This window comes from Lissotriton helveticus, chromosome 5_1 (assembly GCF_964261635.1).
Source record: "Lissotriton helveticus chromosome 5_1, aLisHel1.1, whole genome shotgun sequence".
Lineage (NCBI taxonomy): Eukaryota > Metazoa > Chordata > Amphibia > Caudata > Salamandridae > Lissotriton > Lissotriton helveticus.
Window position 1 is genome coordinate 462,668,874 of NC_136065.1, and position 21,569 is coordinate 462,690,442.

General features: G+C 46.3%; 1 protein-coding gene across 1 annotated transcript in view; it reads left to right on the top strand.

The window, feature by feature from the left end:
- The first annotated feature begins 406 nt into the window (after nucleotides 1-406).
- Nucleotides 407-21,569, top strand: part of LOC144754655 (dual specificity protein phosphatase 13A-like) — a 294,608-nt gene continuing 273,445 nt past the window's right edge. The window contains exon 1 of the mRNA XM_078642731.1: nucleotides 407-464. The gene's annotated coding sequence lies outside the window, so the exon portion shown is untranslated. The remainder of the gene's footprint in view (nucleotides 465-21,569) is intronic.

The following is a 21,569-nucleotide window of genomic DNA, read 5'->3' on the forward strand; positions in this document are numbered from 1 at the left end:
GGTGGTCTACTTCTGGTAAGTTATCAAGCATCCCTATCCAGTATTTCCTAAATGTTCAAACATAAAAGCTTTCTTTCGTTCCGAATCAAATTTCTTTACATCAATGGCAATTAAATAATTTTCAAAAGCTATGTGTCAAATTTTCCATTTCATCACTGGATTAATTGAATTTGCCTTGACAAAAAATATTGTGGATGAAACATATTTTGAAGAAAAGATTTTTTAAAAAGTTTCAGTTACAAATGAATTTGTAATCTCTGTAAATCAGAATTAATGCCTGGTCTCCATTTCTATATGAATATCATGTAATATAAATGAATGCAGGTGGCTAAAGCAGTATGCGTTCTATTGTCCTAAAATGCAAAGTTGGTGTGATAACGTCATCACGCTACGTGTTACACAATACATCCGTGATCACCACAGCGAGCTGCTCACCTCAAACACCAGGAGATGCGTTCTGAATGGTGAGCTTTTTTTAAAGACGAAAAAATGCCTGAATGACTCCTGATGAACATCTCAGAGGCAATGCCTCTCGTAGGGTGAACAGAGAAAGCTTGTGGGCAGCGAGTGTTTATCGGCTAGTATAGCACACATCTGGCAGTTTGTATGCGAAGTTAAAAAAATATCAATAAACTTGGCTGCGCCAATAAATTGTACTTACCCACACAACAGTAAATAAAGATGAGATCTTGTAAAAACAGGATGCTGTCACAAGCTCCGTACGACTTTAATCAATTGTTATAACTCCCCAACCGTGTTTTTGTGGGCCTGGAATACTACTTCCTTAGTAACCAGCTCGCGTGGTAAGCTTCTTAAACTCATCACAAATATTTTTGTGATGGACTCTCACAAATATAGACCATTAAACAAGTTAAAATGTTGAATATTTACTGTTCAAGTAAATAAGCCCACAAGACAAGTAACACAAAGCGATGTGTACAGAATGAAGTCAGCGCAATCTAAGTTCTGAACATTCTACTATCAATAAACTATGATAATTCTACATTACCTTTTTGCACACTGAAGATTGTAACGTACCCTCAAGATAACATTCACACAAGAATAGTGTGTGTATATATAGATATAAGACTCTGGCAGAGTAATATTATATTGAGGTATCAATATCATAAATCCCGCTTGTTATGAAATCAATAATTGCAACATATTTTAATGTTTTAAGTTCGCATGACATAAAATGTATTTAAGCATTAATATTTTTAGATAGACCGAAGTGAGAATCATGAAAAATAGTGTACTAAACCAGATGCAGTGACAGTGTATTTTTCACAGATAGTATGGTGGTGCAGTCTGTTGTTTAGTTCTATCACTATGTGATTGGAGCATGTGACTAGGGCGGGATTGCAATAATATTTAAAAGCTAATGGCATTCTTACAGTCTTCATGTGAACGAGGGCTCTCGAGCCCGAACGCGTCATCCTTGTATGCTGAAGCTGGGTTAACGAATAAAAAAACACCTTGCCTGCATTCAGAGGTCTGTCTCCCCTTCCTCGCCATGTGTGGGAAGTGGTTGGAGTTTATGAATGTGAATATATATATATATAATTTTCAAAAGTCCCAAAATGACGGTGCTCTCAGATCCCAAATCACACACAACTCCGCTGCTACTCCAAGGGTGTTTATTTTCCTTCGGCACCCAGCACGGGATTTCGCTATCACTTCACTTACCTGATGTTTCCTGGTTTGGAAAATTAGAACACCACTATTCACGAGCACGGCCACTCCCTCTTTTTGACATCACGTCAGTTTCTTAAGAGCACGGTAGGCCCCGCAGTTGGGGGCAACCTTCTTCTTTTTCTGGACTTTGTTTATTGGAACTTGGACTTCCTTGATATTTCTCTTGTAAATAGATTCTATAGTGTCGCATTGAGACACTAAGTGGCATCAGTTCTTTGAGTACTGGACCTGAATAGTGTATTTTACAAACATAGAAACTCCAGTGAAGTGTATCTAACTTATTCCCAGGATGCAATTTCCTTGCATTAGGCATAGCATTGGCTTGGTACATCACACCAGGGAGAGTATGAAATTTTCTGAGAACACCGCCTTAAATAATGTATTGTACAAGTACCCAGTACCCAATGTGATGTAATTGGTTAAATGGGTACAGTTATAATTCTTTGCCATCTTTAAAGTATCTTTACGGCGGCGCATTATTCAATTAATATTTTGGCAAATAGGCGTGCACTTGCAGACGGTTATGGTACTCGATGCCATTTAATGTTTTTCTTACACTCATTGGCCTTTGCGGAAGCTGCATTAACCTCATGAGTTTTCACGCAGGGAGCTGGGTAGTTCTATGCCGTCCTTGAAACTACTATCATGGCGGCGATTTTCAGTTTTGGAAATAGTGGGCAGGTTTGAGTTCTTTTCTGCCTTCTGAGAAAGCGCTATTCTATTTATGTATTAACTTTTGCATATGCGCAGGCGTATATACAGTTTAACATTTACAAAATGTGAAATGAATTTTGTAATGTTTTGATTTGATTTTTTCGTCATCATTTTGAACATGTATAATGTGCCATGTAGTCCCGTTTGTGACCTGTTTAATGTGGATGGATACATAGTTACATCACATACTATCGTTCCAAAATGGTGCCGTTCTACAGTGTGGAAGTCCTGTTTTCATGTTTACTCACTGTGACTTTATTAGTCGATGAAACTGACCACAACCTAACGTGATCAAGGCTGTCCGCAGCCGAAACATGTTGTTAGGAAAATAAACACCCTTGGAGTAGCAGCGGAGTTGTGTGTGATTTGGGATCTGAGAGCACCGTCATTTTGGGACTTTTGGAACTTTGCATACCGGCGTGCTCGGCCGGCATTGGTGCCACCTCCCTCGGGGCCGCAGACAGCGCGTGCAGAGCGGACTTGGAAAGGATATATATATATATCCTACTGGCGGTCGGCAGTAGGTAGTTATAGTAAGGACTAGGGGCCAGATGTCGGTAAATCTCATTTACCGATTCTTAAATACCGAATTTTACCGATTCGGTATTCATGAATCGGTAAATGAGTTGTAGGAAAAAATTCGGTATTTATTACCGAATCGGTAAAATTCGGAACCAGACTTTCAGAATTTACCGATTCGGTATTTAACGAATTGGTATTTCCCATTCATGAATGGGAAATACCGATTCGGTAAATACCGATTCGGTAAATACTGAATCGGAAAGCAAGCAAAAGTGAAACTTAAGAAAACAGCCACTCAGGTGCTACCACCCTCCCCCTACCTACCAGAAAGTGGCTACACAGGCAGCTGCAACTAATTAGAAGCTTCTGGAGAGGCAGTTGGAGCAGAGAGATTGGGAGCAGCAGCAGAAAGAGTTTGTGCAGTTTAAAACCTGTAAAATGGAAACCAGCAGAGACACAGAGCAGACAGAGAGGAAGAGAAAGCTGAAATTCAGCAGCATGGAGCTACAGGTCCTTTTGGAGGAGGTGGTGAAGGTGCACCACAAACTGTTTGGCAGGCAGCCCCTCACTGTGGCTGAATCTGCCAAAAGGAAGATTTGGCTAGATATACTCGACAAAGTGAATGCTGTGGGAGTGACCACCAGAGTCACAGAGGATTTGAAAAAGAGGTTCTATGACCTGAGGAGCCTCACAAAAAAAAAATTGGCAGACCACCACAAGCAGGCATCGCAAACTGGTGGAGGAAAGGACACAGCACCCCCCCCCCCCCCCTCACTGACCTGGAGGAGATGGTGGCCTCAACATTAGAGCCAGAAAGCGTCTGCGGACTGGGAGAAGTATACAGCTCAGCCAAAGCTGCAAGTAGAAAAGGTAAGATGCATGCACAGCAATCCCCCTCACACCCTCATCCTTCCCTCACCCCTTGAAGCTAAGTGACCCCAGTCCCGGTGTGCCAGCACCAAACAGTAGCAATGCATCATGGTACATGTAGTCAGTTAATGAAAGACCATGTCATACAGCACAGCAACCACCAAGGTAGGCAAATGATTTGCAGACATAATGAAGGGCAGGCAACATGTACATTGTGCAATTTGAAAAGATTTAATTGTAGTGGCTGTGAGACATTTGCGCTTAGCTGATATACGCTCATATGTCCACAGGTCACACATCCAGAAGGCAGTCACAGGAGACTGAAGGCACGGCACCCGAGAGGGATGAAAGTCAGGAGCCAGGTCCCAGTGCATCACAGGACACAGGTGTACCGAGTAGCCAGCCACCTTCCCAAGACCCTGAAATCACTCAAGATTTGCAGGCATCCCCACGACGTTCACAGTCCCCTCTGTTAATGTCTTCACCAGATATGCCAGCATCACTGGATGTTGAAACACCTGCAGCACAACCAAGCAGGAGGCATGTCGTTCCCCCACTGATAGAAATGGAGACAGCTGCCGGTGAAATGGAGGTGGAAGACACACACACCTTGCCTGGAGATGATATCTCTGCCACACTGCAGTCCAGCGCAGAGGTTGTCCGTAGTAGCACAAGACGCCGCAGAGTCCAAGGAAGGAGTGTAGGTGCACGTGGGGAGGGGTCCAGTGTGTTCCAAGGTCTGGAGGGGAGCATGGTCAAGATCCAGAGGATGCAGGGAAAGGGCATCATGTCCGGTCAACGCCAAATGCGCAACCTGAATAGCAATATGGAAGAAATTGGAAAGGGCATCAGGGAACTGGTGGAAGTGAACAAGAACATGGCTACAGGGATACATGAAATGACACAATCGGTGCAGCTACTGTTCACCAAACTGGACACAGAAATAGCATCAAGGCGCAGGGAGAAGCAGCGTGCACAGCAACACAACAAAGCAATTCACCGCCTGGCCACAGCCACATCCCTGCTATGCAGGCGAAGCATAAACAGTCAAGAGGTGTAGACGCAAAACAGCAATGAGGTGACAAGGGGCATAGCCGGAACGACCGGTGCTCTTGAGGCGCTAATAAATGCTCAAACAGGACAAACTGCTGCTATTGATGTGCCAGAGACTGATGGGAGCACAAGTAGGAGCAGCATGGCAAGCCCCCTTGTTGTAGAGACAAGGAGGAGCAGCAGGCGACAAGGTGAGGCTACAGGCCAAACGCCCAGCGAACACAGTGAGCCACATACATCTGGCAGTGCTAAGCGTGGACGCAAATGAACAGTTAATATTATGGGGTAGTGACCCTGGACATACACTTTTGAAAGTTCACAGTTTGTGTTGCACATTTGTGCCTTGAATACCTGTGTAGTGACAACATTAAACTACGTTGGGTGCATACTCCACCTGTCTGTGTCTCTTTACTTACTTTAAAAAAGTTGTGTGTGATCTCTTCCCGTCTGTGTCTGCCATCTGTTGGTGTTGCATGTCCAGCTGTGTGTGGCTCAGGCAGTGCTTGGTCATCATCATGGTCCTCAAAATCTGATAATTCCACTTCAGTGCCCTTCTTAACTGCAAGGTTGTGCAACATTGCACAGGCTGCAATCATTTTGCAGCAGGTCACTGGTGTGTACTGGCGAGCCCCTCCACTCTTGTGCAGGCACCGAAACCTGCTCTTCCACAGTCCAAAGGTTCGCTCCACGATGTTCCGGGTCGATTTGTGTGCCCTGTTGTACCTCCTCTGGCTGGGTGTTGAAGGGTTGAGGTAGGGGGTGAGGATGAAGGACCGAAGGGTCATATGCACTGTCTCCTATTTGTAAGAATAGAAATACATTACTCACATGCACATATCCACATACAGCTGCAATATGTATCAAGGGAGATTCACACAGTGTATTATCTAGCAAGTAGCCTTCGCCAAATTCCCCCGCTGTCAGCCGTGAGTAGATGCCACTGTTCTGAAAGATGTAGGAGTCGTGGGTACTCCCGGGAAACTTGGCAACTATGTCCGTGATGATAAATTTGGAATCACAGATTACCTGTACATTTATGGTGTGTGTGGATTTCCTGTTTCTATAAATGTACTCTGTGGCAGCAGGTGGGCATATTGGGATGTGGGTACCATCAATGCAGCCAATGACATTTGGAAAATGCGCCATCTGATAAAAGTCAGTCTTGGTCCTGACCAGTTCAGTGTACGTTGCAGGGAAGCTGATGTATAAATGCATTCTCTGCAACATGGCGTCCAGAAATTTTCTGAAAAAGCGTGACAGGCTGCTCTGGGTCACCCCACCTACCACAGCAACCACACTCTGGTAACTCCCAGATGCAAGCAGGTGTAGGCTGCACAGCACCTGCATGTGGGGTGGAATAGCGTGTTCCCTTGGGGTAGTGTGCTCCAACAGTGGTTGGAGGTCCCTGATGAGGTCCAAGATGGTACTACAACAAAGACCTAGTCCTCTGGGCAACATTTCTTCAAGACCATTAAACACACATGGATTGTCGGAAGAATCATTCCAAATACACCTCTAATTATAGAGATTGTTGCTGTGTCACAGTCTGTTGCCATGATAAAAAATAGCCATACTCTGATTAATATATTACACAACAACACAGGACGTACATTCACTAGAGGGACAACAAAAAATTGTGAAGAAGCTGGAAGTCACCTCACGGGCGCACCAACAATGGGACCCCTGGTTTGTACTCACCAGGATGGCCCTGTTCTCATCATTGGTGACTACCAGCTTAACGTAAACGTGTCCGACACCCAAAGTAACAGTGAATGGTGCAGTGTACATACAACTTATATGTGAACAGGACTAACAACATTCAACATATACCACGAACAATACTGTGCATACAAGATACAAAAAACCCTTTTATTCGCACTTTTCTTGTTGCAAACAGTATACACTTATACGTAAAAAAGAGAGTAGCGAATACTACCTATCGACTCGCACTCTACTTACAGCCGACATGTTTCATTGCCTTGGTTTATATCAGGCAATTTCTTCAGGGCAACCACTATTAAACTGCCACTGCCACTGTGTTTTTTTGTGCTGTAAATCAAAGAAAGGAAGAAACTGCGTTTCAGAGGCCATTACATATTGCCTACTGTTCACCCCCTGAGTATTATAAGGTGATGGATAATAGTTACCTAATTGGCCGGTTTGTCTTTCATACCTTGGAAGAGAAACCTCTATCCCAAAAACGAACTACAACTCCCAACAGGTGAGTATGTTCGTATCTCCCTTCAAACTTTTGATCTAGGGCAAAGATAAAAATGTCCCAGGAGACAGCAGATTAAAAGCCGGTTAATCTAATCTCACCATAGTCGTCTTGTAACACCCCATCGAGTCCAGGTCATTTGCTGTTTTTTACCCGTGGAGAATACTCGGTCGGCGTCTTCTCAGCACCGGAGCGCCGAGCGAGTGATTCCTCAGTTCATTTATTTCCTGGACGTCAGCGCCCGTCTGCTCTCATTGGTCGATCCGGTCACATGGCCTGTATTAGTTCGGATCGGAGTTTCTTCACAGGACTTTATTCTTTTCTCTTTTATTTTTTACAGAAGCAAACTATTTCTACGTGCTTAACCACATAGCGCCACCTCCACTTTAACAATTGCGAGCCTCGCATGTTTTGTCGGGGACGATAGTTTCGGGTGCCATCTTGAGATGGGCTTGTTACAATGTAAATAAATATCGGGCCACTCAAACCCTGCGTACATTTCGATGTTCATTTTATTAAAGGGGGTTACCTAGTTCCTTTTCTTGAATGTTCACCCATTGCCCCCTATGAATGGTCGAGGGACGCTCCCACGTTTTTTCTTCCGATAACAACACTGCAACAACAATGCACGTCACTCTTAGCGGCCATATTGAGACTGGTACACTCAGTATTGTATGGCTAATGGACCATCTGTTTATTACTATTATTGTGGGTGCACCCTCGATAGCTACTGGGACCGGTAGGTCTGCGACGCCCCCACCTTAGATTTCTATTTAGGCTAGTTTTACATTTAGTCTTATCACTAAGAATTCAGCACCCTCAAGACGGCTTGAATTCACAATTCACCCTCACCAGGAAGTTTAAGAGGCATTCAATCTATGTTCATCTGCTGTTGTCTATTTGGGTGAGATATATTGCAAAAAAAAGTAGCAGGTCCAGGACAATTGCATATGAGGTATCATTGTCTCAAGTCAAATTACTACAATCCGTTTTTCATTAGGAGGCCGTGTATTGAGTATACTGAGCCAAGGAACATAGGGCATATTTATTCAGCGTAGTTTATTCCATTCCAGGAGTTCATTTAATCCTCTTTTTTCGCTTCGTTCCTGGAAAATCCAGCGTGCTTCTTTATTTGTCAGCCTTCTTTCTATCAATTGCACATCCCCTACCACTCTTTCCAACACCACCCAAGTGAACGTATGTTTATTGCGATGGCAATGTTGTACCAGCTTCGTCGTCAATTTCCCTTGTCGAATCGTGCTTAGGTGTTCCTGGATGCGGAGTTTGATCTTTCGTGTTGTAAGACCAATGTACACTAGGCCACACTCACATCTGAGTCTATAGACTACATTCGTAGTATTACAATTACTGAAATGTTTCAGTGTCCATATTTTTCCAGATTGCAACATGACTGTAGTACATTTGGTTGTAAGGTGGCAAACCGAACAGTTTCCACAGGGGAAGTGCCCGTTCGGTACCGTGGTGGTTTCTGCTTCTTTGTTCTCCAACATTCTGGTATGGACCAATTTATCTTTGAGGTTGTTGGCCCTCCGGAAGGCAAAACGGGGTGGGGGCGAATCGAACCACGCATTTTCCTAGACGATAAACAATTCCGATGCGATTGGAGTTATATCGCAAATAAATGCACCAGAGACTGGTTGATCCTAATAATAAGTACAGCCCAGAGACTAAGCGAAGAGGTATTAAAGGAAATTGTCGAATTAGAAGAAACTATTAACCGTGATAATAGTTTTACTGACGCCAAGGAACATCTTGAGAAAATCAAAACTGACCTGGAAGAGTATAAACAATACATGGTCACACAAAAAATCAAAGGACTACAACGTAATCTCCAACGCTATACGCATGAGTGGGCTTTTCCCTACACTGAAGACGCGTATTATCAGCCAGCCCAAGATCAACAACAACAAACTGGGGCTAATAGAAAAGGGCGAGGTACCAGGTTCCCGCAGCAAAAGAGAACACCTACAAATTGGTCTTTCGCAAATACATCGAGCGAAGAAGAGCCTGAACCAGGCCCTAGTACAAACAGAGTGAGATTTAATCAACCTGATTCATCTAACACCGATCTGAACACACTCTTGAGGAATTTTTTAGAGCAGGGCCAGGCATCGAACAAAGGTCCGGGTTTCCAACAGCAACAAGGAAGAGGAAGAGGACGGGGCAACCGTCCACAACCACAATGGCAAACTTCGTCCCCTCGGATGACACGGAGCAGAGGAAAGAAACCAATATGAAAAGCATTGTTGTGAATTTATCAGATCATCTTCTAACACCCGAAGAAGAGAAGGTGTTAAATAAAGGATTAGGCTTCGTTCCTACCCCTATGCATGATGCTTTTAAATGTCGCACATAGTTCCACGAAACAATGCGAAGAATCAAATTAAAGAAATTCTTCATAAAACAACCGTTTGAAGAAACTAAGGGCTTCAATTCCAATCTAAGGAAACCGTCTACCTTCTGCCCCCCGAATGCAACTATGGGCCCCGAAGTTGCAGTCTTTGAGGCGAAGGTCCTAGATGAGATAAGGGAAATAGAAAATAAGAACAAAGCAATGGGGTTTAAAAACATGACAAAAGAGAATTGGGATGCAGTCACGTCCCTCCAGAACAACGATAAAATAATTATAAAGAACGCCGATAAGGGCGGTGCAATCGTAATCCTAAATACATCCGATTACGAAGTGGAGGTACGAAAACTACTAGATGTGAGAACCAATTACCAATCGTTGGCTAGAGATCCTACTCCAGAATTGAAGGAGATAATTGTATCCCTTGTCGCGGCTGCGAAAGAGAAAAAATGGATTAGCGCAAAGGAGGCAGAGTTCCTGATTAATACCACCCCCAGGACCCCTGCCTTCTACATCCTACCGAAGATACATAAACCTGCCAGGCCCCCCCCTGGCAGGCCAATTGTGTCTGGTATCCAATCTATATTGGAACCCTTGTCTCAATTCGCGGACTACTATCTCCGCGAGTCAGTGGTGACCCAAAAATCTTTTGTTAAGGACACCACAGACATCCTCAATATTCTGGACTCGATGGCCTTTGACCCTGTCTCCGAATATATAGTGACCATCGATATCGAATCCCTCTACTCTTGTATCCCCCAGGAAGCTGCACTCATGGCAATTGCAAGAGCGCTTGGAAAACAAGAGTGGTTTTACGATGCTCCCCAGAGTTTTATTCTGCAATGCGTCGAATTGGCGCTAACAAGAAACTTCTTTGGCTACAAAACGAGCTTTTCCTCCAAGTGACGGGGACGTCGATGGGTGCTACGATGGCGCCGAGCGTGGCATGCATCTATGTTGGACAGTTTGAGGAGCACGTCGTTGAGTCTGAAGAGAATCCCTTTAAAGATCATATACGCCTGTGGAGGCGTTATATCGACGACGTGCTCCTCATTTGGTCTGGAGAGGAAGACGCTCTTCTGTGTTTTCTTAATTGGCTAAACACACAGGATAGGAGCCTACGGTTTACGTGGAAGTATCACCACACAAGTGCTGTCTATCTGGACCTGGACATTGAAGCCTGTGAAGGGAGGTTTGCCACAAGTGTACATCAGAAACCAACTGATAGAAACTCACTTCTGTCTTACCAATCATATCACCCTAGGGCCCTCAGGGACAACCTCCTAGTGGGACAATTTATGCGATACAGACGGAACTGCTCCTCAACTGAAGCCTACAAAGAACAAGCAGAAGTCTTAAGTGAAAGGTTAAAAGACCGGGAATATCCGCGTAGAGTCATCCGTCAGGCGAGGAAAAGAGCCTTGAGTACTCCGCGTGCGGCCTTGCTAGAATCCCAGAGGAAAGAAAAAACAGATTGTTTACCTGTAGTCATGACGTATGACCCCATGGCGACAAGAATTCGCCAAGTGATTAGAAAGCATTGGTCGATACTATCTACATCAGACTACAAAATGCCCCCACCCCGTTTTGCCTTCCGGAGGGCCAACAACCTCAAAGATAAATTGGTCCATACCAGAATGTTGGAGAACAAAGAAGCAGAAACCACCACGGTACCGAACGGGCACTTCCCCTGTGGAAACTGTTCGGTTTGCCACCTTACAACCAAATGTACTACAGTCATGTTGCAATCTGGAAAAATATGGACACTGAAACATTTCAGTAATTGTAATACTACGAATGTAGTCTATAGACTCAGATGTGAGTGTGGCCTAGTGTACATTGGTCTTACAACACGAAAGATCAAACTCCGCATCCAGGAACACCTAAGCACGATTCGACAAGGGAAATTGACGACGAAGCTGGTACAACATTGCCATCGCAATAAACATACGTTCACTTGGTGGTGTTGGAAAGAGTGGTAGGGGATGTGCAATCGATAGAAAGAAGGCTGACAAATAAAGAAGCACGTTGGATTTTCCAGGAACGAAGCGAACAAAGAGGATTAAATGAACTCCTGGAATGGAATAAACTACGCTGAATAAATATGCCCTATGTTCCTTGGCTCAGTATACTCAATACACGGCCTCCTAATGAAAAAACGGATTGTAGTAATTTGACTTGAGACAATGATACCTCATATGCAATTGTCCTGGACCTGCTACTTTTTTTAGCAATATATCTCACCCAAATAGACAACAGCAGATGAACATAGATTGAGTGCCTCTTAAACTTCCTGGAGAGGGTGAATTGTGAATTCAAGCCGTTTTGAGGGTGCTGAATTCTTAGTGATAAGACTAAATGTAAAACTAGTCAAAATAGAAATCTAAGGTGGGGGCGTCGGAGACCTACCGGTCCCAGTAGCTATCGAGGGTGCACCCACAATAATAGTAATAAACAGATGGTCCATTAGCCATACAATACTGAGTGTACCAGTCTCAATATGGCCGCTAAGAGAGACGTGCATTGTTGTTGCAGTGTTGTTATGGGAAGAGTCAAGAGTCAAAAAATACTTTATTCGATTAGTTAAAATCATAAAAGTATACTACAAACACATAAAAAAGACATATAAAAGCACATAAATGTGTATAAATGAATAATAAAATTACATTTCATACAAATTTCAGCAAATGCAGTGCAAGGAAGTCGTTGTTATGGGAAGAAAAAACGTGAGAGCGTCCCTCGACCATTCATAGAGGGCAATGGGTGAACATTCAAGAAAAGGAACTAGGTAACCCCATTTAATAAAATGAACATCGAAATGTACGCAGGGTTTGAGTGGACCGATATTTATTTACATTGTAACGAGCCCATCTCAAGATGGCACCCGAAACTATCGTCCCCGACAAAACATGCGAGGTTCGCAATTGTTAAAGTGGAGGTGGCGCTATGTGGTTAAGCACGTAGAAATAGTTTGCTTCTGTAAAAAATATGTAAAAAATAAAAGAGAAAAGAATAAAGTCCTGTGAAGAAACTCCGATCCGAACTAATACAGGCCATGTGACCGGATCGACCAATGAGAGCAGACGGGCGCTGACGTCCAGGAAATAAATGAACTGAGGAATCACTCGCTCGGCGCTCCGGTGCTGAGAAGACGCCGACCGAGTATTCTCCACGGGTAAAAAACAGCAAATGACCTGGACTCGATGGGGTGTTACAAGACGACTATGGTGAGATTAGATTAACCGGCTTTTAATCTGCTGTCTCCTGGGACATTTTTATCTTTGCCCTAGATCAAACGTTTGAAGGGAGATACGAACATACTCACCTGTTGGGAGTTGTAGTTCGTTTTTGGGATAGAGGTTTCTCTTCCAAGGTATGAAAGACAAACCGGCCAATTAGGTAACTATTATCCATTACCTTATAATACTCAGGGGGTGAACAGTAGGCAATATGTAATGGCCTCTGAAACGCAGTTTCTTCCTTTCTTTGATTTACAGCACAAAAAAACACAGTGGCAGTGGCAGTGGCAGTTTAATAGTGGTTGCCCTGAAGAAATTGCCTGATATAAACCAAGGCAATGAAACATGTCGGCTGTAAGTAGAGTGCGAGTCGATAGGTAGTATTCGCTACTCTCTTTTTTACGTATAAGTGTATACTGTTTGCAACAAGAAAAGTGCGAATAAAAGGGTTTTTTGTATCTTGTATGCACAGTATTGTTCGTGGTATATGTTGAATGTTGTTAGTCCTGTTCACATATAAGTTGTATGTACACTGCACCATTCACTGTTACTTTGGGTGTCGGACACGTTTACGTTAAGCTGGTAGTCACCAATGATGAGAACAGGGCCATCCTGGTGAGTACCAACCAGGGGTCCCATAGGTGGTGCGCCCGTGAGGTGACTTCCAGCTTCTTCACAATTTTTTGTTGTCCCTCTAGTGAATGTACGTCCTGTGTTGTTGTGTAATATATTAATCAGAGTATGGTTATTTTTTATCATGGCAACAGACTGTGACACAGCAACAATCTCTATAATTAGAGGTGTATTTGGAATGATTCTTCCGACAATCCATGTGTGTTTAATGGTCTTGAAGAAATGTTGCCCAGAGGACTAGGTCTTTGTTGTAGTACTTGAATTGAGTGGAGGGCGACCTAGCCCGGTATTTTCCCTCTTGACTCCTATTTTTCTGGATGGATGAGGTCCAAGATGGTGTCTGGGTCCAACCTGTACCTCTGGAGTATCTCTGCCTCTGTGAGCATGAACAAGGTGATCCTCTGTCTGTAGACCTGCTCCTGTCTCTGCCATTCCCTCTCTCCTTCCTCCTGTAGCCATAGCCATCTCGCAATGACATAGAATGCCGCCATTGTGAAAAAAGTATTGCAATTTGGGTCCTTTTTTATAGGCTGCACCTGGTTACCACCTGATTTCAATCCATAGTAAATACAGACTCTTAAATACCGAATTTCAAGCAAATTCGGTATTTAAGAGCTTACCTACATCTCAATATTCAATTTTACCACTTCTTATTAACCGAATCGGTAAATTTACCGAATCGGCAAAAATTACCGATTCGGTAAATTTTCCGATTCAGAATGTTTACCGATTCTGTAACTTTACCGATTCGGTAAATTTACCAATTCGGTAAATTTTCCGATTCGGAATGTTTACCGATTCGGTAACTTAACCGATTCGGTAAATTTACCGCTTCGGACAATTTTCTGTCCCCTACATCCCAAATGCTCAATATTTTCGTCCGTTTCCGACCGGTATTGGGCTACCTACATCTGGCCCCTAGTTTCCATAGGAAAAGCGTTTTTCCTTTTCCCAATAACTTTGGCGCCGGTTGTTGAATCTTCAAAAAAAGTGGCCACTTCTGGCCAGCTCCTGACTTGAATGTTTCGGGGTGATTCGCCAAGCTGAAGCCAAGAAAAAAAGGGGGGTACCAAAACGTGTTTCTCCATGTTAATTTCCATAGGAAACTTTAGACACGGCTACAGTCTGAACTGCTGAACAGAATTACACCAAATTTGGCAAAAAGTTAGTGCTTGGTTCAGAAAGCGTCCCTTTTTTAAAATGGTCTAAATCCTTTCAGTAGTTGCTGAGAAATTCAAAAATAAAATTTTCGATATCTAGGGACACGGTGGAGTCTCGACCCCCCCCTGAGCACAAGCTTCACTGTGATTGGCTGCCAACACTCCAAACCAGGACGTGTTGGCAGCCATCTTGTGACTCTGTAGAACCGAATCACAAAAAAACAGGGAAACAAAGGTGAAAAGAAGAAAAAGGGGCAAGCTAGAAAGACCCTGACCCCCTAGGCCTGATCAGGGGTCCCACAAGGATCAGGTTGGCCCAAAAAAGCATTTTTTTTTCTAATTTCGGCGGAATTCGCACTAGGGTCGTCCCACCAAAATTATTTAAAAAATTCATTTAAATGAGGCCCCCCGGTGGGCAAGGTCCCGGGGGAATTACCCAATTCCTAATTTCAAAATTGCGGAGGCCCACAAGGATCTCCACAGCTCCAGGGACCGCCACCCCCTGGGGCTTGATTTTTAATGTGTGGGGACCGCCACTGCCCCTGCCCCGGGCTTCTCTAGGATATTTGCGGGGGTACACGGGCCCTCGCAGCCCCGGGGTCCTCCACCCCCTGGGGCTATGCAACAAATACTATGCGGGAGGGCACTTAGCCCTCCCGCAACCCCGGGTACTGCCACCAGTGGGGCTTCCTTTTTAATGTGTGGGGGCCTCCAAGGCCCCTCCAAGCCCCGGGGAACGCCACCCCGAGGGTTTTCTAAAATATTCATGGGGGCACACAGCCCCCCCGCAGCCCCGGGGACCGAAACCCCCTGGGGCTTGTTTTTAAAAAAAAAAAAAAAAACCTGTGTGTTGGGGCTCGAGCCCCCCACATGCCTCAGGGACCGCCACCTCCCCCGGGCACTAATAATTCAAATGCGGCCCCCGGGGACCACCACCTCCCCGGGGCTTTGCACTCGTAGGGAGGGGAGCCATGCGGCCCCCCTCCTAGAGCCCTTGGTGGCAATGGGGACCGCCACCCCCAGGGCCGGCTCCTGCAGTGTCCTGGGTTGCCCACCTTAGGGACACTGCTGTTTGCTATGGCAGGGTGGGAGCATGGCTCCCGCCCTCTCATAGCAAACTTGCCTCGGCCCCCTACCCTAAAAATAAAAAAAACAAGGAAAGGCCGGCCCCGGGGATGAGGTCCCCAGGGTCATGCGGCCCCCCTCCAAATATAAAAATTAAAAATTAAAATACTGGCCATGCAATGACCCAGTCACTAACACATGCACGGCTGCAATCCATTGAGGACTACCTATGCAGTCCTGTAATCTCCCTGGTACTACGTCTGCAGTCCTCCAATCACCCAGCCAGTCCTATGTCCTTATCCAATCACTGCGACAAAACCCAAGTACTTATAAATTCACCATGCACTCTCCTCGCAGTACTCTAATCATCCAGTGACTACCCATTTAGTCATGTCATGATCCAGGCACTAACACATGCACTACTACAATCCCTGTGTACTACCCATGCAGTCCTCTAACCACCTACAAACTTTCATTTGCTCCTTCAGTTCCCCTGGTAGTACCCATGCAGTCCAGCAATCACCCTGTCACCCCCAGTGCAGTCCTCCAGTCACCCAGCCACTACCATGTACTAATCCAAACACCCTGCCAATACCCAAGCACTTATAAATTCACTCAGGCAATCTCCTTGCAGTATTGTAATCGTTCAGTCAGAAGCTATGCACTCATGCAGTGATCCAGGCACTAACTGATCACGGTTACAATCCTGTTAGATCTGGGGGTCTCTAGTTGGCAATGGTCTTCATCTTTGTCCAAATAGGGACCCTTACTTCTAAGTCAGGATAAGCGGATTACACTCCTAGATAACCCCTGCTCACCCCCTTGGTAGCTTGGCACGAGCAGACAGGCTTATCTCAGAAGCAGTGTGTTAAGCATTTGTGAATATACACAGTAATACAGTGAAAACACTACAGGAGGAGGAGCCAAGCCGGCGTCGAAGATGGCCGCCCAGTCCCCCGGCTCCGTGTACCATCTCCTCCCGAGGGCGCCTTCTGCCTGATATCCTGATTCAAAAGTGCACACACGGGCGCAGGAGCAGCGCCGGTACTCGATGGCGCGTCCCCGAGGATTGTACCACCTCCACACGGGGAGAAACGGACAGCGGCGTTTGCGGCCCGAGGCAGCTTGAAGACCGGGGACTCGTCTGGACTGCGGGACCGGCCATCAATTGAACAACAACGGCCACCAGCTGCAGTGTGGGGCCGGTCGGCTCCGGATCGAATCGGACCGGCCGATTTTCGGATCGCTCGCTCAACTGATTGGGGGCATGAGTTAGAGATCGACCCTTCTTGATTCCCCTGAGTCGTTTGTGCTTTTTTGGGAACTTTGTTCGCTTGCCGCCGGGGACCGTGGTGAGACCCGTCCCGCTAATTGCGGGAGAATCCCGAATTTGAGCCCGGCCGCGTTTAATAGCGCGGACTCCCTCGGCGGCTGTGTTTTGGCTACGTCTCCACTGTTTGGGTGCCCTGTTGGTGATACCATGACGCCTGATGCCCTGTTGCACGTGCCCCGGCCCCGATCTATAATGGTGCTTCCTCGGAACGTAGCGAGGGGAGCAGAGTGCTGCATCCGTGAAACCGAGTCCCGACCTGATTTGCATCCTATGGAGGCAGGGAGCTTGACAGAACGGGGGCACGGAGCAGAACTACATCTTGGCGATCTCCTTGCTGCCCTAGCTGCACTTCGCGATACCTTGGAGCGGGATGCCCGTTCACGGGGTGATAAGCTGGATGATGTTGTCTTGTGGCGGAACTAATGAGCCCGGGTGGTTCGTGGGCGCACAGTGGTATGCTTCACTTCTTACCCAGACGCGACAATATGGCGCCGGCACTGATATCCTAGAATCCGGGACACGGGCTCTTTAGCCATCTCCAGTTGGTGACATTCGTGATCTAGAACTATCCGTGGGCTCCTGCTCGAAACCGAGCGATGGACTTTCTTTCCACGCCATGCTGTTGGTATCTCTGGTTCTGCTCCAACCACGTTTTGACAATGTGACGATCTTTCCCTGCTCTGCTCTGCCGATTGCGATGTGGCAGTCATGTTGTTGCGTCAGGTTGGGTTCATCACGCTGGCAGGAAACGGGCTCGGATGTGGTCCGATCGCATCGCAGCACTACAGAATGGCTGCTGTCTGGGTTTACTCTGATATCCCTATTCCTTACGATTGCGGACTTGGAGTGCGACAATTTGGTGGGCCATCGTGATATGCGCAGGACAGGACAAGGATAAATGATGTTTCCTCCGTCTCGATATTTCCTGCTTGCGGGTTTATGGGGGATGTGTGGCATATTGTCTTATTTGTTGCCATGCTGGGCTGCTCCTGTGCCTAGTGCACTGTTCTATTGTACTACTTTTTGCGGAGGTGTTTTACGTCCTGTCCGTATACGTTATTTGCAGAGGGAGAGGCCGGGGGACTGCTAGTGGGCTCCCCTCCGTTTTTCATTTCTTTCCTTTCCTTCCCTCGCTTGGGTTCCTCTTTTAGTCTAGGTGGGTGGTAGTTTCCTTTCTCTCTCTTCTAAATCTCGGGTTTCATAAAATGGGCGACAGGCACTCTGCTGAGGGGGAGGCCGTAGCCGGAGGCAGGGGTGCAGGGTGGGGGGTATTCTCTGTTTTTCTTTCCCTTTTTCAGTTTCTAGGGCCTCTTTTCTCTCTTGCTCTGCTTGGCTTTTTCTTTCTTTTCTTTCTTTTCTTATCTTTGGGATTCCGAGTAGTAGGTGGTTTACCGGATGTTCTTATGTCTTAAGCCAGTATGGGGGATGTTATCATAGTTCCTTTTTAGGTATGGCGGGCATGTGCTGCATTGGGGGGCGTAATGTAATATTTGTTGTCTATCCTGTTTAGTGCGCATTAGTGCCTGCGCCCCGCCTGCAGTGGTCCCGAATGTGCATATCCTGATTTGTGATATCCCCTACCTCTGGTGTTACTAGCTTGTATGACTTCGGATCCTGTTCTATCTCTGAACTTTAAAAAAAAACATCTCTTATCCTGGTACCACTATGGTGCGACAGTATCCTGGGTGTTGATGTGGAATTGAGGAGGCGGGATGTATGTGTTTTGACTTATTGATTTGCATTGACCGTCTCTGTGATAATGGCCGGCTGTGCTCTTGCTGGCCTGCAATTGTATTTGCCTTATGATACAATAAAGGTTTAAAAAAAAAAAAAAATTAATAAAAAAAAAAAGAAAACACTACAGATGGACACAACACTGGTTTTATAAAAATAAGTATTCTTTATATAGACTTAAACACAAGACCACAAACGACAAAAATCCACAATACTACACTTAGGATTGCTTAAAAGATGATTAAAGTTGCTTAGTTCAAGTTGTTGGTAAATGCGACAAAGTTCTCAACAAAGTACGTGGATGCGTAACGCAAAGTAAACAAAAGGCTCGCAAAAGGGGAGATGTGTCGGTTCCGTGACCTGGGGGAACCGGTTGCGTCCTTCCTCAATGCTTGCGCAGAGTAAGGGACTCATCGTGAGCCTTACCGGTGCGGAGGTGATGCGTAGATTCTCGGCTTGCGGGCCCGTTGCAGTGCGCAAGATGGCGCATTGATGTGATGCGAAGATCCAGTTGCGATGCAAGAAGATGGCGCCCTTGATGCGGCGATGCGATGACGCCCTGGCAGCCTTGCGACGACTCTGCACTTTGAAGCCGCGGCAGGCCCTGCGACACGCTCCCGCCCTCTCATAGCAAACTTGCCTCGGCCCCCTACCCTAAAAATAAAAAAAACAAGGAAAGGCCGGCCCCGGGGATGAGGTCCCCAGGGCCATGCGGCCCCCCCTCCAAATATAAAAATTAAAAATTAAAATACTGGCCATGCCCCAGGGGATGGGTCCCTGGGGCTGAAAATAGCCTTGGGAGGGGGGCCACACGACCCCTTCCATTTAAAAAAAATTAAAATATACTACATAGGGGTCAGGCCCTGGGGGATGGTGGTTCACGGCCATGCCCCTTTTTTACACCTCTCTGCAACGCAACTCTGTGGCGCTTACTGGAAATACCTGGTGGGCTAGTTGGACCCCAGGGACCCTCAGGATTTAAGGGGACTTAATCTCCCACTTAAAACTTACCACGGGGCGCATTTGCACAGTGGTGAAGGCAAGGGGCGGGGCCTGATGTGACAAGTGTCCAATCGCGCTGCGTTGCTTATTTTAAGTTGGGGATTACGTCTCCTTGTATCATGAGGGCCCCTGGGGGTCAACTAGCCCACCAGGTACCTTCAGTAAGCACAACAGAGTTGGGTTGCAGAGAGGGGGAAAAGGGGCGTGGCCTCGGACCACCTCTCTGCAACGCAGTCCTGTGGTGCTTACTGGAAGTTCCTGGTGGGCTAGTTGGGTCCCAGGGACCCTCAGGACTTAATCCCCCAACTTAAAACGCGCCAGGGGAGCGTTTGCACACTTGTCACATCAGGCCCCACCACTCCCTTCACCACTGTGCAAATGGGCCCTCTGGCGTGTTGTAAGTTGGGGGATTAAGTCCCCTTGAATCCTGAAGGTCCCTTGGGTCTAACTAGCCCACCAGGTACCTCCAGTAAGTGCCAAAGAGCTGCGTTGCAGAGAGGTGTAAAAAGGGACGTGGCCTTGCACCACCTCTCTGCAACGCAGCTCTGTGGCACTTACCGGAGGTACCTGGTGGGCTAGTTGGCCCCCAGGGACCTTCAGGATTCTAGGGGAATTAATCCCCCAACTTAAAATCTGTCAGAGGGCGTGTTTCCACAGTGGTGAAGGGAGGGGGCGGGACTGATGTGATGTGTGTACTTTCCAATCACTCCGCCAAAACCCAAGCACTTATAAATTCACCATGCACTCTCCTTGTAGTACTCTAATCATCCAGTCAGTACTCATGCACTCATGCAATGACCCATGCACTAGCTCGTGCACTGCTATAATACCCTGAGCACTACCCATGCAGGCCAGCTATAGCCCTGCCAGTACCCATGTACTCCTTCAATCACCCACCCAGCACCATGTACTTATCCAATCACTCCGCCAAAACCCAAGCACTTATAAATTCACCGTGCACTCTCCTTACAGTACTCAGTACCCATGTCCTCATGGAACGGCCCCGGCACTAACACATGCACTGCTACAATCCCCTAAGCACTTCCCATGCAGACCTCTAACCACCTACACACTACTGATTCACTCCTCTAATTACCCAGGTAGTACGCATGCACCCTAGAAATCCCTCTGTCACTACCCATGCACTCCTCCAATCACCCTGCCAGCACTATGTACTCATCCAATCACCCCGCCAAAACCCAAGCAGTTATAAAATCACCATGCACTGTCCTTGCAGCACTCTAATCATCCAGTCACTGCCCATGTACTCATGCAATGACCCAGTCACTAACACATGCACGGCTGCAATCCATTGAGGACTACCTATGCAGTCCTGTAATCTCCCTGGTACTATGTCTGCAGTCCTCCAATCACCCAGCCAGTCCTATGTCCTTATCCAATCACTGCGACAAAACCCAAGTACTTATAAATTCACCATGCACTCTCCTCGCAGTACTCTAATCATCCAGTGACTACCCATTTAGTCATGTCATGATCCAGGCACTAACACATGCACTACTACAATCCCTGTGTACTACCCATGCAGTCCTCTAACCACCTACAAACTTTCATTTGCTCCTTCAGTTCCCCTGGTAGTACCCATGCAGTCCAGCAATCACCCTGTCACCCCCCGTGCAGTCCTCCAGTCACCCAGCCACTACCATGTACTAATCCAAACACCCTGCCAATACCCAAGCACTTATAAATTCACTCAGGCAATCTCCTTGCAGTATTGTAATCGTTCAGTCAGAAGCTATGCACTCATGCAATGATCCAGGCACTAACTGATCACGGTTACAATCCTGTTAGATCTGGGGGTCTCTAGTTGGCAATGGTCTTCATCTTTGTCCAAATAGGGACCCTTACTTCTAAGTCAGGATAAGGGGATTACACTCCTAGATAACCCCTGCTCACCCCCTTGGTAGCTTGGCACGAGCAGACAGGCTTATCTCAGAAGCAG